This window comes from Callospermophilus lateralis, chromosome 8 (assembly GCF_048772815.1).
Source record: "Callospermophilus lateralis isolate mCalLat2 chromosome 8, mCalLat2.hap1, whole genome shotgun sequence".
NCBI lineage: Eukaryota > Metazoa > Chordata > Mammalia > Rodentia > Sciuridae > Callospermophilus > Callospermophilus lateralis.
The window spans coordinates 3648408-3666092 of NC_135312.1; the positions used below are offsets into that span (position 1 = coordinate 3648408).

Sequence of the window (17685 nt, forward strand, 5' to 3'; positions counted from 1 at the left end):
CTTCCAGGCAGGGGAGGCAGCAGGCCAGCCCAGGCCTGAGGACAGGAAGCTGCATGGCGCATCCAGGAGCCAGGCCAAGATGCCGGTGTGAGTCAACCCCTTCCTGGTGCTCCACCAAGGCCTGCTGTGCCTCTGGGAGGACTCCTCCCACATATTCAGGATCAGCTCTGCGCCCTGCCCAGCGCTGCCGCTGCAGCTCCTTCCCTGCCGACCCCAGCCCCACGCCTGCCGGTGCTTCCCCACGCCAGCTCTCAGCCACCCACACTCAGGCTACCTGCTGACTGCTGCTCACCCCTTCCTGGCTGGATGCCTATAGCTCTTGTCCTTCCAGGCCTGGGTGGCAGCTCTGTGCACTCTTCCTGCTCAGCGTCCATGGGGGCTTGGGCAGCGTTGGGGGTCCACGGCCTCTGCCCACTTCACAGACTAGTTCTCCTGCAGGGACTAGGATAGCTGCTAAGCTGGCTCGCTGGCTGGGTTCAATGGGCTGCTGGTGGGCAACCAGGTCACCACACAAACCTCAGGGTCCACCTGTCCTCCCACCTGGACGTGGGGCACACCCTGCAGCAGGTCCATGGAGAGCTCGAGATGAAGGGCCCAGGCCGGGCCCAGGCCTGCCCACAGCCAGCCGCTCCATGGGAGGAGATTCTTGGACCAGCATTGAGAACTCCATGACTGTCCTGCAGATGGCAGCACCCTGCCCGCAGCAGATGACTTGCCATGCTTTGAATATGGATAGTGCCCCAAAAGTCCATCCGTAAGGGCTCAGTCCCCAAGGTAGCACTACTGGGACATGCTGTGGACCTTTCAGAGGTGGGGCTCCGTGGGAGGTCCTTAGGTTGTGGGGGGGTGCGCCCTCAAAAGGGACTGTGGGACCTCAGTCTATCTTCTCTCTATTTCCTGGCTGGGGATGTGAGCATTTTGTTACCTCTCCACCAGGAGGGACCACACTCACGAGAGGCCCACACCAATGGGGCCATTAAATTTTGGATTGACACCTCCAAATCCGTAAGCTAAACAAATCTTCATAATTCCACTGTCCAAGGATTTCATTGTAGTAATGTGAAGCTAACTCATGCAACTCCCAGACCAAGTGAGACTTGGAGCAAGACCTGCATCTGAGTATGTAGGCCAACGTCAACTACTGGCAAAAGGTACAGGGCAGGCTGACCTGGGCTGGGACTGACCTAGGGCTACAGTTCAAACACTTGAAGTAGAAGCTGGACTACCCGAAAAAGAACCACAAGGAGGAAATGAAATCAGTTCCCTGGGGCCCAGGTGGGTGGCCAAGTCAGCATGGCTGTGAATTCTGCCCAGACATCAACCTCATGGAGGTCCTGAGTGACATGGGAAGAAAACATGAAGTCATGGTGGAGAAGGCTGGAAGGGTGCCAAAGCCGGGTCACCAGTCAGACTCAGGAGAGGAATCTGGAAGCAGCTGGCCACATGGAGCCGCTCCAGATGACTGGGTCTGAGTCACCGACTCGCATGTACCCACCGGGGACTTGGGATCAAGCGCAATCACCTCAGCATGAAAGCCACCTGGAAATCATGCTGGACGGACCAAGGCCCACTGTTGCAGATTTCTCAGAGTTGATCATATGAATTTTTCGTTTTAGAATACCTTTTTTCACATAAGCTAATCTATTAATGGATTGTCTGATATTAAAGCATCTTTGCATTACAGAGGAAAACTACTGGTCAGGATTTCTTCTTTATTATTATTATAATAGAATATACTCATAGGTATTAGAGAATAATGAGGTATCTTATTATTCTGCTTTTTGATGTGCTGTTGAGTTCTTGGCTGATGTTTTATTTCAGAATTTTACTTCAATACTTATAGGTGAGATTGGTCTGAAGTCAAATGTCTCTCACTGAGGCCTCTAGAAAGTGTGGATGTTTATGTCATCCACAGACTTGGAGAAAACCTTTAAACCCTTTTTAAAAAAGCAAAAACCAACCAACCATAGGAAGTGGAATTATATAAATGAATTCAACATACATATATGGCCTAAATTAGAAAAGGCTGTTTTCCTCCACGGTGTCTGATGGCACTTATCATGAGGCCACTCTCAGGCAAAGGCATGTGCTGACGGAGTTGGTGAGAAGGCTCAGGGGTTTCACTCTGGGCAGCCAGCCCATCTGAACTCCAAGCTGACCTGGAGTCATCAACCACAGTGAGAATGAGACGTCTGTGCACGGCTCTGCCCTCTCACCTGCAGACTCTCCCTGGCACGCGGCCTTTCCGTTCCTCCCCTGCGTTTGGGCTTGTCCTCTCCCTTTGGCCAGCATGCTGGGGTCTTTCTTCTGACGTTATTTCTGGATATCAGAGAAGTTTCTGTTTTCCCTGAAAACGCAAACCAATCTGAACTATCAATATATACCAGCCTGAAAATTGGCATCGTGTCGGTAAAACTGGTGGAACAGGACTTCAGAGCGCACACTATTTCTTCCCTGATTATCATATCAGCTCCGTGCTGGCTGCCTCCTGCAGACCATCCTCAGATCCCAGAGCCTGTCCATTGTCTGGTGGGCCTCTTCAAAGGCCCACTCAGTAAGACAGTTTCCTTCTCCAAAAGCCTGCAGGTGAAACTTCTCTAGTACACTTGGGTGGAGTCCTATATAATGTAAAATGACATAAAGGTGACACTTCATCACCACTGCCATCTTCAAGGGCAGAATCGAGACGCAGGTTCTGCTTGCTCTCAAGGGCATGGATCATGGGCGGCACCTTGGGGTGTGGCTGCCACAGCTGTACCTGGTATTGGGGGGTAGTCATGAGGCCTTCCTGGAAATTGACTTTAAGGGTGAGACTGAAAGGGTCGGTGGAAGTTGGTCAGGCATGTAGAGAAGAGTGTGTCAGTTTGGGCCATGTACTGAGACCTGGGGCCTGGAACAATGCCCTTCGTAGTTATGGGATCACTCCCTGAAGTCTTCTTTCCTGATTAGTGGGGACATCCCAAGTCACAGTGGGGTCCTGGCTGGAAAGGGTTGAGGAAGCTTCTCACCTTCATGGAGGAATTTGGCTGGTAGATCCCATTAGAGCCCAGGCTTTCGGCAGTGTGCATGAGTGTGTGTGTGTGTGTGTGTGTGTGTGTGTGTGTGCGTGTGCACATACACAAGTGTGCGCGGGAGTATGCATATGTGTGTGAAGGGCGGTGGTCTGGGTCAGCCCCTGCCATCGTCAACACGTGTCTGCTTGCCATCCATCCTGCCAGCCTTCTTGGCCTGCCCTCAGGACACCAGCTCCTGTTCTGAACACACAAGTGAATCAGAGTTTGCCCACATTAGGTCCTAGAGAGGTCTCACCTCCTGGAGCAGAGGCCTACACAAATGGAAAAGTCCAGCAGGTCCATAAGGAGGTGGCCTGGCTGCTGTGGGAAAGGGGAGGAGGGGGGTGTGTGAGCGGGGCAGAGAGGCTGTTGACCTAGAAGGGAAGCACATGGAGGAGCAGGCTGGGGTGGAGAAGGAAGCACTTTGTTCTGGCCATGAGTAGTCTGAGATGCCTCCTGCAAGTCCAGCTGGGGTACAGGAGGTCAGGGCTGGAGGGACCTGGCAGAGACCAGAGCATGTGGTTGGTGTTTGAAGCTAGTGACAGTGAGATGTCCTGGAAAGGTGTTCATGCAAACAGCTCACTGGCTCCAGGCAGGAGACACCCTACCATGTCAGCTTGGGCAGAGAAGTGGGTGGGGGTGGGTCCTAGAGGCAGAGGAGAAGCAGCCAGTGAGAGTGTGGTAGAGGAAAACTCAGACCTTGCAAAGCTCGGATTACACCAGGACAGGTTTCCCAGACTGGTACTGGGTAAATGGGGGTGGCAGGTGGACAGAGGGGGGCATTTGGGGCCAGGAATGGCCAATGTAATATCTCTGAGGCAGGAAAGGCATGATTAATCCCAACTCCTCCTCCACAGAAAATCTTAATTAAGCTTCTCCAGAAATCTTCCCCATAATTGATTTCAGGACTGTCAGCACAAGAATCTCTACAAAGGGGTTCAATGTAGTTAAACTCCCTATTTCCTGATGCTCTGTCTTCCTTGGCCACTAGCCTGGAAGAGATCAGCACTCCAGGTGCTGAATGCATTTTCACAAGCATTTATGGACTATCTAACATAAATAACAACATATACAATAGAGTGCGTTCGCAAATGCAGAGTGTGCTAAGAAAAACAGATTTTTTAACTAGGCCTCTGGCCTTGGACTGGGGCTTCACAGAGATGTTTACATTTCAAAGATACAGAGAAGAGGTTACTGATTGGGCTCCATGGTAACAGCTGGCAGGGGAAGGAAGAAAGGGAAGAAGTAGCTCTCCCCCTTCTCAGGTGCTGTCCTTGAAGGGTTAACTTGCTCAGAACAGTGAAAGAAAAAGCTGCTTTTATGTGAACTTCTGCAGACTGTGAACTTCTGAGCCCCGCCCCCCTTACACATTGGGTAATATGTTCTGAAACTGCCTGAACTCGCGGTTAGGGGGATTGATGGATTACAGTGAAAGCTTTGCCCTCAGAACCTGGCTATAGCCAAATAAACCTGCTTTCTGTTCTTATTTGGTGTCTTGCCTCGTCTGTCCCCTGCAACATTTTCAGACATTAAAGTGAGATGGAGAAATGGTCCTGCCTGGCAGAACTCCTCAAGGGAAGCCCAAGTTCACTCCATTGCTAACAAACACCAGCGTGCTTCGAAATGTTTGCTGAATGACTAAAAGGCAATCGATGGAAGGGACTATGTAACTTTGGGCACCAGGTGATCTTGCTTCTTGGGTCTCAGGTTCCCTCTGTAAAGCATGCCTGTCTCTCACTCTCAGTTCTAGAACCTGGGCTCGGGGTTTGGGGTGAGCACTGGCTGCTGCCCTAAGACCCAGTGTCCTTGTGCTGAGCCCTCCAGCAGCTTCGCAGGGGGCAGCCCCAAATCCAGGCCAGCCTGCCAGACCCCGCCCTACCTCCCTTTGTTCCCAGGCCCCGCCCCCTCCAAGTTCCTCTCTTTTTATTGGCTGGAGGGCGGGCCCGGGCGCCGGCCTTGGGGCGGGGCGTTGCGGCGGGCGGGGCTGCGCGCGCGTGCGCAGTGTCCGCGGCCGCATCCCCGCGCCGGCCGCAGCCCCGCGCGGAGCCGGCGGAGCCGGGAGTTTGCCGAGACAGAGGGCCCCGCCCCGGCTCCATTGTTGAGGCGCCGCGGCTCTGCCGTCTGCGGCTACGGGCTGCGCTCTCTCGGCCGGCCCTCGGGCGGGAGCGGCGCTGCGAGCGCGGCCTGAGGTGAGGCGGGCGGCGGGGCCCGCGGGGTGGCGAGCAGGGTGGGGGTCCCGGGCCGTGGCGGGTCCCAGGGGCGCCGCCCTGAGCTGCGGGCCGGGCCGGGGCGGGACCGCTCCGGGGACCGACCGGGTCGTGGCGCTGCCGTGCGCCGGGGCATTGTCTCGCCTCAGGGCGGCACCGAGGCCCGCGCCTGCTGCGACCCGCGCGTGGGGTCCCGGCCGCCCGGCGAGTCGGAGTCGGCCACAGTCCCCGCGTGTCAATGTGGGCGGCCGCGGGCCCGCGCTTGGGGCTCCCTCCCTTCCCTTGGGTCGAGTGGCAGGCTCTCTGGGTTTGTGCCACCGAAGGCACTCGGTGGGCCAGTGCGGGGTCTCCGTGTGTCCTTGAGGGTGACAGCGTGGACCTGTGCCTGGGATCCTTGTCTCTTGTCCCACTGCGGTGTGAGCGGCTCACATCTCAGTGTGTCATTGAGGGTGACAGCGTGGACCTGCGCGTGGAGCCCGGGTCTCCGTGCCCTACCCATGTGAGTGGCTCACATCTCAGTGTGTCTTTGAGGGTGACAGCGTGGAACTGCGCATGGCGACAGGGTCTTCGTGTGTCACTGCGGGTAACAGCGTGGAGTGGAACTGCGCGTGGGCTCTTGTCTCTGTGTCCCACTGTGCTGTGAGCGGCTCAGCATTGAGGGTGACAGCGTGGAACTGCGCGTGGGGGCCGAGTCTCCGTGCCCCACAGAGGCACAGTCGATGAGCGACTCTCATCGCAGTGCCATTGAGGATGACAGCGTGGAACGGCTCGTGGGGACCAGGTCTCCGTGTCATTGGGGGTGACAGCGTGGACCTGCGCGCAGGGGCTCTGCCCAGTCCCTGTGACTTGTGGGGCTGTGGTCCCTTTTCGCCACCAGCTGTGTGTTGGGGGCGGTACACCCGCGGGGTGCGCCAGGCTGTGCGGGGGCGGGGGGGCGCAGTTGGCCCAGGGCGGACGCGCTGTCGACCGCTCTTTGATTTATTATTTGCAGAGTGAGCAGCTGCGGGAGCGGCAGGCTGAGCTTCCATACCCTAACCGGTCCCAGGGGAGCGCGGGGTTGTCACCGCGGCTAGGACCGCGTCTGGCTGCTGAGTTTCCTGCTCAGCAGGGATGCTTGTTGGTCTGGGAGCTGGCTGTGATTGGAGGGAGCAGAGCCCCTCTGCCCAGTGCTTTTTGATTTCTTCCGTTAGCACTAGGAAGAAGGAGGAAACACACACACACACACACACACACTGGAGAGCCAGATTTAACTTTGTAGCGCCTGGAGAGGGGAGGAAACTCTCCCAAGAATTTGGCGGGCTGGAAAATGCGTTTGAAGCAGGAGAATCCACACCCAGGGAAAGAGGCCAAGGCAGTTACAGTTGGAGGTCAGATTTATGAAGTCAGCGCAAGGATGAGGTTGGGGGAGGGGGAACCTCCCATCTGGGACGGAGGGGAAGCCCTGAAGCTGTCCCTAGGTCCTCTGTGTTTCTCAGCCCCTAAGTGGGATCATTTTCCCTTTCATCAAACGTTTGAAAACATCTATTATGTCCCAGGGAGATTCTCTTCCCCAGCGGTGCAAAATCACACAAAACGGCAGTTGCTTTTTACCGACCATTATGGTTGAGGGAAAACAACAGCAGTCACCAGAAATGCTAATGTCCCGCCTGAAATTATTTTTCAACAAGAGGTGGTGTCCACATAACTGGTCTACAAGAAAGACAAAGCCGTGCTAATCAGCTAGCTGGCACTACTGTAAGATCCATATTAAGCTTAGGGCCCTACATAATCTGTCAGTTCTGTCCTCACCTGTGCTGCTACCCCCCAGTTCCAGTCACTCAGCTCCTGCTTGCCCAAATTCCTTTTAGTAGTACCTGATCTCAGAAGCCTTCCCTGCCTGATGTCTTCAGAGACAGTGTGGGTTTGGGCAGTAGGTGGTTAACTGCAGCACAGCTTGAAATATCCTCTGATAGGGAGTCACAGTTTGTGCCCTGAGCAGGGAAGAGGTGTAGCCAGAGAGGTCCTGTTTCTATACCCTGAATCCAGTCTTTCATGTTATTGTAAACCTGCAGATCCTTGGCTCTCCAAAGGGCTGGCTTTAGATTAATTTTTTTTCTGTTATTTCCTAGTGTCTTTTGCATAGCACAGAGTACTTGATTAGAATTTATTGAGTCTAATTTTGGGTCTGGAATAAATTTACTGTTTGCTCCTGAAGGACTGCCTCATCTGGGCTTCAGATTCCTCACTTTTGAGGGTCTTACACCAGATAATTTCTTAGACCCTCAGTTAATCACCTGCTGCCTTAAACCTTTTGCTTTTTTTTCACCCAAATATAGCAGAGGAAAATTCTCTCAGTGGCAATGGTACAAATGGTAGAGATGTTTGAAAATGTGTTCTAAAGAGAAAGCTCCTTTCCTTCCTTTTTAGTTTCTTTTAAACAAGATTGTTTGCTTGGTGTATACTATCTAGTGTTAAGGACAAACATCTACAGTGACCCTAAGTCACCTTTTGGTGTTGTGTATTCTTCACAAGTATGTGATACTTGCAAAATCTTAATTCTACCCCATTAGTTTTTTTTTTCCTTTATGAAATTGTCAGGGCAGATTTTTCTTCAGGAGCATATTGTCAGTTTTTAATATGAAGTCTGCCAACTTTAGGCTTTTCTGTGTCCCGATTCATAAGAGTTTTTATTTTGGAGAATCTGAAATAAATAGAATTTTGAGACTGTGTCAAGTAGCATCTACTTGATGGCTTTATATAACAGCTTAAAGCATAGTTTAAAATTACAACTTGCAAAAAGTTGCATCATATGTTAAATGACCTATAAGGGAGCTTCAACTCTAAGGACTTTAAGATCTTAAACCCCTTTTCAATTTATCTATTTGGTGAGGGAGAATTTTGGTGTGCTTGAGTTTCTTCAAGCCACATGTCTCTGTAGAAAGGGTACACAATTTTCTTTTTCAGTCTTAGTTATTTGGATGATTACAGGGATTAAAAAGAGATGATAGCGATTTGGTCAAGTAGTGATGCTACTGTATTATGACTTCACATAAATAAGTAGCACTTTTTGCTTTTTTTTGATTTGTGTTGTTTTCTTAATTAAAAAAGATTATTTGTTATATGCTCTAGGGGGTTTGTTTAGTTAGGGAATCTCACTTTAGAAAAACTGGATTGGATATTCTTTATGGTTTAACTGAGACTTAACTAGTTAGTGCTTGTTCTTCACTGAGAATGTTTGTTGTTTGTACCAGGCTTGATTTTTATGTTGATTCAATGAAAAGGGGTCTCCTGGAGGGGATGTGTGGGGGTAGAGGAGATAGATTTTGAGGTGTACATTTCAGAATTGGCCTATGTGCTCCTGCCCAGGGCTGGGACAGAGAATGTGACTCACCCACCACTGGAGCACTCCTTGGTTTGATGCCATTGGTATGGTGTCTGAGAGGTGGCTGTGGCTGCCAGGAGTGTCTTAAACAATGATGATATGTCCCCTTTTTTCAGATTATGGTGATTCTATGAATTATCTTATTTCCTTTAAGTATTTTTTGCCTACAACTAGAAATTCAGAGTGTTTTTTTTTTTTTTTCTTAGACTATAGGTCTCAGTCTTTGTTTTACCCTTCACTCCTGCCTTCCTTGCCTGCCCAATGTTTTTCTCTTTCTTTTTCATTGTCAAGTTCTGATTATGTAGATGTCTGTTACTGCAGGCTGCTCAAAACCTTTTTCAATGATGACAAGATATAAATAAGAATAGTATGTTAAGGATAGCTTACACTTGTTCTTTTGCTCAGGGGACTCAGAAACTGGCTCTGAAAGGCTTTTTGTTAAGTCCAAGTTCTCCTCTGAACTTCAGTTCTGTCATCCATTAAGGACGTTAGCTGTTAGTAATGCCTGTTCTGCCTAACTCAAGAGATTTTCTGAGGGTCAAATGAAACTATGAATGTACCAGGATTTTCTAAGTTGTAAAATATTGTGTTAACAAAGATTAATAAAACTATGTCATTGATAATTTAATGCATCCGTGTTTTCTTTAAAACTCCAAATGTTTGATATTCTCTAGAACTTTAGTGTGTGTTAAGCAGCTTTATTTATGGTTTTAATTGGCCAACATTGTTTGATATGCATTCTGGGGCATCCCCAAGTTCATGTTCAGTTACCATTCATCTTTTGTAAACAAAATTATTTGAATGTGCACAATTGAGCCTTTGATAATCTGTCCATCTGTTTACCTCCCCACGAGTCTTCCTTTAATGAAGCAGAGTTTCTTAACATTTTGGTTCCCAGGTGAGCTGTCTTGAGGTTGGGGAAGGCAGGGGGCAGTGTGAGGCCAAGGTAGGGAGAGCATTCACCTGTTGGTATGTGGAGCAATAGTGCCAATGAGCTGCCTGGCTCTGGCACCATGGACGGTATGGGTGACCCTCTTCACCTCAAGCCCCTTCTAGAGCTGTTTGTGAGCAGCTTTTCTTGGCCCTCTCCCCTTTGTCTTCATCATCTTTTGCTGAGGGCTTCTGATGCCCTAGACGTCAGCGGCAGGAGGAACACAAAGGCAGTGAACCTGGCACTGGGCTTACGTTTTCTGTGCAGATATTAAGTTGTACCATGATATGTCACATTGGCAAACATTCTATGGATGCAGGGTCGCAGTGACTCCTGGGAAGAGGGGTTCTCCCAGGCAGTGGGAAAAGCAAACCTGGATATGTCTCAGTGGTTGTGTCTTGGCAAGTGCTGGGAGAGGTTCCTCTGGGTGACTGGGGTCAGGTTGGTGAACACACACCTGCATTTAGTCCCCTTTGTGATGTTGGGGGTTTTTAGTAAGACAGGTATTGGTAGGTATATAAGTTAAAAGAAAGGCTTTTGTAGGTATTCTGAGAAGTTTATAATTCTCCAAATCAGTGTTTGTAGGGACAAATCTGTAATCCTTTGTCTTGGATGGAATATGACCAGCCCTGCCTTTTGATTTAAGGAAGTCAGTAGACTTTTATCAATGCCCACATTGTCCCAGACATTCTGTTAGGAATTTTTTTTTTTTTATCAACATCAGTATCAGTTTTCTGCAGATGCTCTAACAGATGGCCACAAATTTAATGGCTTAAAACAATGCACATATTACCTCATAGTCCTGTAGGTCAGAGGTCTGACCTGGGTCTCACTGGGCAAAAATCAAGGCATTTTCAGACTTTTGTCCTTCTTGGAGTCTCTGGGGAAGGATTGCTTCCAAGCTCAATCAGGTTGTTGGCTGAATGCGTTCCTTGCAGTTGTGGGACCAGGTCCCTGTTTCCTTGCTGGCTACAAGCTGGAGTCCACCTTTAGCTCCTTGAGGCTTCTTTCTGATCCCTGCACATGGCCCCTCAGCTCAGAAGCAGCAAGGACTGTGGAATCCTGCTCAAGTTATTGACACCCCCATTTCATTGCTCGTCTTCTTCCCAGAGAAAATCTTCAGCTTCTAAATGCTGGTGTGTTTAGATGGGGCCACCTAGGATATCCAGGAAAATCTCCCTATCCCATTATGCCATGTAACACGACATAGTCCCAGGTTCCAGGAATTATGGCCCCTGATGTCCTCGGGGGCTGCCGCCTGTCCACCAGAATGAACTGATCCTCTTATTACAATACCCTGTGCTATTGTTAGCCTTGGTTAACAGATGCTTAAACCATGACATCAAAATTTTAAGCAAATTGTCAGGAATGTTAAGAGCTCTCTTAAAGGACAAACTGATTGGACTTGATGTGGTGCTGTTGGTGGGGTTGAAAGTATGGAGGCCTTTCTGTCAGAAACAGAGCATTCTGGTGTCTTTGGGGCCTTTGAGTGGGCTGCTCTACTACAGTCATTATGCCATTAGGTGTTAGAATAATTCCTCCTCTGGAAGAACTGTGTGGGGACTTGGGGACTGCGCCTGCTCAAGGCAGAAGGCTCTTCCTGGGATAAAAAGTGCATGATTCCTTGTCTCTTTCTAGAATGGATACTGTGGTTCACACTCCTGTATTTCAGAGCCTTGGATTGTTTTGTGGTATAAGAGCCCAGTAAACAAGATTTGCACCTTTTTCGAGGCTAGGTGAATCTGGAAGGAATCGGAAGCAGCAACTGATGGGTACCAAGTGTTTTAAGACCAATCATGACCTCATTTGACCATGCAGGGGGTTTTGATAATTTCTTTCTTTTTTTTTTTTCCTGCATAGTAAATTACAATCTCTGCTCTGAGATAAATTTCCTTTAAGAAACCAGAATCTGGGCTGGGGTCTGTTTCAGTGGTAGAGCACTTACCCAGTACACACAAGGCCCTGTTTCCAACCCAGCACTACAAACAAAAATGAAAACCAAAACCAAAACAAGAAACTGGAATCTACAATCCTAAGGTATTTAACCTGGCCTTCAGAAATTTATAAAATCCTGTGTAAAAGTTTGTGTTCACGTGCCTATGTGTGTTTACTAGGAGAAGATTTATAGCTTTCTCTACATTTTCAAAGTGGTTGGATTCCAAAAAATTTAAAAATCCACTACATGGTATAATATTCTTATTGGTCAAGTATCAGATTCTGTGTATACATTTTTATCAAAGTTGTACAGGCGCATAGTTTTAGGAGTTGAAAGTTCTCCAAGGCTTAGAACAAAAACATACCAGTTACCTGCCCTACCCTTCAGCCTTCTCTACCCAATCTGAACCCCAGAGGCCATCACTCAGCATTTTAATTCTTCCTTCTGGAGAGTGTGTGTATGAAGCATCTGGTTATAGGAGGAGAGGGTTTAGGGCTTTGATCCTGTCCTCTTCTGCTCCTGCTACCCACTTCTTTGTCCCCCAGGATAATTGTGTGATACTGTCAAAGAGTAAGAAATATACATTTGGTCTTTGTCCTGGTTCCTGGCCTAGAGCTCCTGAAGTGCTTTGTGATTTCTGAGTGACAGGGGTGATAGGAACATCTTTCCTCATAAATTTGGTCTTAGTACCCAATTCCTGACAAAAGAACTTCTAAGCCCTTGGAATCACTGGAGTGATAAGGGTGTGTTTTATATAATAATGAGATAACTGGTGGCAGGCCGACCCTAGACGTCTTCAGGCTGGGGACTGGCTGCCAGAAAGACCCAGGCATGATTAGAGGGTTAGACATTTCAACCCCCGGCCAGCTCAGGGGAGGGTGCAGTGGCTAGAGGTGGATGGATTTAACTTGCCAGCCCACATCAAGAAGGCCCGCTGGAGAACGGGTGGTACACTCAGGAGGCACAGTGCTCATGTCAGCTTGTGCCCTGTCCTCTGGGCTCTTTCCCCTGGCTGCTCCTGAGTTGTGTCCTTCATAATAAATTGGTGATTATGAAGTGTTTCCCTGAGCTCTATGGGCTGTTTTAGCAAAATCTCAAGCCCAAGGAGGGGTTGTGGGAAGCTGGGATGGGTAGCTGGTTGGTCAGAAGGACCAACCTGGGCAAGCTGCTGATTTCTGCAGTGGGCAGACTCCCTGGTGGACCGAGACCTTCACCTGAGGGATCTGACGCTGATGAGGATCGATTTGAGTCGTAGGACACCCAGCTGGTCACTCAGTGGGTTGATGTGGGAAAACCCACACAATTGGTGTTGGAAGAGTTTTGTGGGTCAAAGTAGATTGCAGTAATTATTTAAAAATTTTTGATTAAATAAACATTCAGCAGCACTTACTGTGATTACGTAAATATTATTTATGGATAAGATAGACTATTTTAAAAATATTTATTTTTTAGTTATAGGTAAGCATAATATCTTTGTTTTAATTTTTATGTGGTGATAAGGATGAAACCCAGTGCCTCACGCATGCTAGGCAAGCACTGTACCTATGAGCCACAACCCCAGCCCTGAGATAGTCTATTTTGGTCACATTTCTTTCATAGTTCTTTCTTTTTTCTTGAGTTAACAATTGCCCCATTCTGTTTGTTTGCTCATCTTGTTTTGTCTTTGTTTGGATCTGTCACTCATTCACCTCACTCCCAGGAATGCAGATCTCTTCCTGTGTGTCATGTGCATCTGGACATCTCTCCATTCCATCCTTCCTGGGCCTTTTCTTCTTCCTGCTCTGGCTGGGTCTGCAGCCCATTTGTCCCCCTGTGGTCTTTCCTGTCCGTCTCCCTGAAGATTCATTTCACCTCTTTCCTGGGTTGGATTCCTTCTTTTAAAAAAAGCTCTCCCTTACTTTGGTTCAGCATATTTACCTGTTAACTTCCTGTTTTGGATCTTCTGTAACGTTTAATGTTTTCCTTTCTCATTTAGCTGATAGCTTGGCTGAGTATAGAACTCTGGTTCAGAAATGATTTTCCTGTGGAAATTTGGGGGCTCTGCTCAGTTGACCTCCAGCTTCTGCTGTGACAGTCTCTCCGTGTGTCAGGACGATTCCTTTGCACTCAACCTGCGCTGTTCTCTGTGCAGTCCCTTGTGTTCCTGGTGTTTGGAAGCCTCTTGACAGTCACACCATGATGTGAGCAGTTTTCATTCATTGTGTGGGAACTTGGACCGGTCCCTCTGCAGGAGCCCCTCCTGTGTTCTCAGCACCAGTTCTCCCAGGAGCTTTCTGTCCCAGAGCACTGGGAGTTATGCCCTGAGGGCAGTGCTCCAGGAAAGCCCCCAGACTCCACATTCTTTTATTTTCCTTTCAGGAGATTCCCCAACTTTTGCTCTGGCCCTGTTTTGACATATTTTCTTTTTTGTTGTTGTTAAATTGCAGATGGACACTATACCTTTATTTTATTCCTTATTTTTATGTGGTGCTGAACCTGGTGCCTGGTGTGTGCTAGGTGAGCGCTCCACCATGAGCCGCAGCCCCAGCCCAGCCCTGTTTGGACAGTGTTGTAGGTATATTTTAAGTGTTAAGAAATCCTTTGTAGTATCTGAAAATACATATAAAATATGTGTGTGTATACATGCCCTTTCTTGTTTCAGACTTTTTAAGCTATTTTGTTTATTTTTTAATTTGTAAATAAGATTATATGCATTTATGATGGGCAGTGTGCTAACCCTGCCTGCCCTGTGGTGTGGTTAAGGCAAGCAGGTAGCTGTGCCTCCTCCTTCCCACCTGTACTCCTGTCCATGCTGTGTCCTGCAGCTCCGGGCTCCCTCGTCATCTGCACATCCTGGAGGAAAGGCCTTCTCTTTGGTGACTCTTTGGCTGGCCTTTGAATACAGGCATTTAACAGGAGTTTCACAACACTGCCACAGTTTGAAGGAAATGCCCTTTTCCCTCCATTGTCTGTTTTCTAACATGGAAAGCATGCCTACCCTGTGGAGCTTGGAGCTATTAGAACATAGGCCTATGCGTCCTTGAGCTTCTCCCTTGAAACACTTTTGCCCACCTAAGGCCACAATGTAGCCCACTTTTGCCCTCCACTTGTGTCCGCGAGGCTGTCCAGCTGCCCACTGGGCTCTCTGGTGGCTGTGCCACATGAGGCATGGACTACTTTGTTTCCTTGTTCTTGACCCACACATTTTAGTGACTGGTGTACAGTGTTGCTGGGTAGCGCTTCTGGAGGGGAGACAGGTGGCACTGGGACCCATCCCCGCCAGCGTCCTTTTTTCATCATAAAAATTGTGAAGCAGGTAATGGGAGATGGCAGTGATGTTCTTGTCATAGATTACAGCATGACAAATAGAGTAATCTTTCGCCATAGTGGGCACAGCTAGATTGGGGCAGAAGTCTAGCATGGAGATTTTGTCAGAGGATCTTTAGAGAAATGGCTTTTCGGGTCTGGACATGGTGCCCCCTGGGGGTGTGTGATGAATGAACAGTGATTCACCGATGACCACAGTGGAAAGAGGATAGTCCTGAAAATAGTTTTGGAGTCATCAGTTTTGCACGACACTCGAAACCTCTAAGGCTTTCCCAACTTTTGAGGACACCCCGATCCCTACTGATTTAAACTCCCTGATGTGGGCACACATGTGAAGAGGACAGTTGGGATGAATCTTGAGGACATGTGGTACCGTGTTTTCTTTAATCCCCCCCCTTTCCTATTTAATTCAAATCATGTGCCCTGGGAGGTCAGAGCTCACTTGAGGTTTTTCTCTGGAGGGTTCTTTGGGTTTTGCTGTTCTGAAGAGCAGCCCTCCAGGCAGCATAGATGTGCTGAGTCTCTAGGCTGAAGGGGGCCCTAAGTCCTTGGTGCCACATGGAGGCCTTTTGGAGCCCCTGCCACCCTTACCTCCTCCCTGCCATCTCCACTGTGTTGAGTGCCTCCTCCAGGCACTCTGGCAAGCACTTCCATTTATTATTGCTTTTAACCAACCTTTCTTTTTTTCTTTTTTCTTTTCTTTCTTCCAGGGATGGAATCAAGGGCGCTTTCCCACTGAGCCACATCCCCAGCCCTTTCAAATGTTTTGTTTAGAGCAGGGTCTCTCTGAGTTGCTTAGGTGCTTAGGGCCTTGCTTTTGCTGAGGCTGGCTTTGAACTCCTGATCCTCCTGCCTCATCCTCCTGAGCCACTGGGATTACAGGCATGTATCACTGCACCTGGTGCTTTTAATCTTTTCAGCAACACTATTGGGTACATATGTCCTGTTTTTGCAGGTAACAGCATGAGATTGTTTCATTGAACCACTTGCCCAGATCACAGAGTATGTGCTAGTCACTCTCCAAAGCCACTGCTTTTAGCTCACAGGCTACGTGGCCTCTTTTTCTGTGGCTTTTCAGTGTCTCTAGACCCTGACACTTGATGACCAATGCATATGAGAACCATTGTCTCCAAGCTGTCCTTGGCCCCACTGAGACGGGCCTGCAGCTTTTGGTGGGCAGTCTGTCTCTGTAGCCCTTGGCAGGTCTTAAGTGTCTGTGTTTTCCTCCTGCTCCTTTGTGTGTCATCCAGCAGTCACGAGTGTCCCCTTCCTGTGGAAGATAGGTCATACTCCAGCCCAGGTGGGGCTTCAGAGTGCTGAATGGACAGTAGATGTGATGATGTGGTCAGAGCAGTGGGAGCAAGTACTTCGGGGCTTCAGCGGGAGTGTGGGGCAAGGGAGGGAGGGGTGTGGCATGTTGGGGCCGGGTGAGGAGGAACTGGATTGCCAGAGAGCTGAGAGCTGAGGCTGTCTTAGACCTGGGAGACCAGGGGCCAGTCTCACTTGGTGGCCTTTCCTGGCTTCCCTCCATTCTCTGTGCAGGCCAATAGGCTACCCACACAGAAAGCAGTTGCCTAGACATTGTCCCTGCGCTTTGATGACCATTTGTTGCTTCTGTTTAGTACCTGGGCCTGGGCCTCCCACCTGGTTGGACATCAGTCATCATGGTGCCCAGGAGTGATTGCTCCTGTCCCTAGAGGCTCTAGCTCTACATTCATTTGGAGAGGACAAGGAAAGCTGCTGGGCAGGGTGTGGAAGACATTGGACCTGAGAAGATGAGCAGTGCACTGAATGTGGCCTGAGAGGGGTGGCCTGACAGGACAAGCCTTGCTGCTGCCCACTCCCCCGTCCTCCCCTGAGAGGGAACCAGCTTTTGCAACTCTGTGGGAGGCATTGCTGGAACCTCTGCCATGGCCAGCTGTCCATTATTCCCAGGGCCTTTGGGATGTGGCTAGGTGTGATGGCAGAAGCAGGGCAGGTCAGACCTGGGTGGGCATGCTGGCTCTGCCACCAGTTATCGCCAGAGAGTGATTGTGGACAAGTCCTCCAGCATTTTCTGAGCCTCTTGCTGTATGAGAGGGAAGCCCTGTGCCCACTGCAGGAGGAGAAGCAATGGAAGAAGACGAAGCTGGAGTCCTGGAATGTGCTGGGCATTGGTGAGCACTGGACACTGCTAAGCATTGTGATCCTCCTATCTCAGCCTCCCTAGGCTAGGATTACAGGTGTGGCCACGGCTCTGGGCATAAGGTGGGATTCATTACTGTCAGAAGAGTGAGATCTGGACTGCTTATTTACAACCAGAAACCCACTTCATATTAGCACTTCTCGAATCGTGGGTCACGGAGAGCTTCTGGCGCCTTGTTGGATGGCTCTGGTGGCCATTTAACTTCGGCTGTGGCGGCTGGTGGAGAGATGTCTTGCTGTCATGTGAGAAGTGTGGCAGTGAAGCCCAGCAGGGTCTGAGGTCCAGCTCTGTCTGGACAGTGTTGTGGGTGGTAAGGAAGCACTGGCACTAAAAGCATCCTTACTGTCTCACAGGGAGGGACTGGAGGCTGCATCCTGCATAGCAGGACCACTTAAAATAACTCAGAGCACTAGACTGTAGGAGGATTTTGCTTTCTAAAACTTTACCTTCCCAGAACAAGTCCATCACGATCTGAGGATTTTTTAGTTAGAAACCACATCATCTAGTTGGCTGTTTGAGGCAAATTTTTATGCATATTTGGCTTAAAATTGTCAGTTGATACAGAAATATATAAATAGGACAATAAGCTGAAATTTGTACCCTCCCATTGGCCATTGTTGATAGTTACATAATAATTTCAGACATTTTTTGTGCATTGGAAATGTGGTGTGAGAGTCTGGACATATTTAATAGTGGCTAACAGTTA

At 49.1% G+C, this 17685-nt stretch overlaps 1 protein-coding gene across 2 annotated transcripts in view; it reads left to right on the forward strand.

The window, feature by feature from the left end:
* Positions 1-5072: 5072 nt before the first annotated feature.
* The window catches only part of Afap1 (actin filament associated protein 1), a 131535-nt gene continuing 118922 nt past the window's right edge, over positions 5073-17685 (forward strand). For both annotated transcript variants that reach the window (XM_076864189.2, XM_076864188.2), the window contains exon 1: positions 5073-5242. The gene's annotated coding sequence lies outside the window, so the exon portion shown is untranslated. The remainder of the gene's footprint in view (positions 5243-17685) is intronic.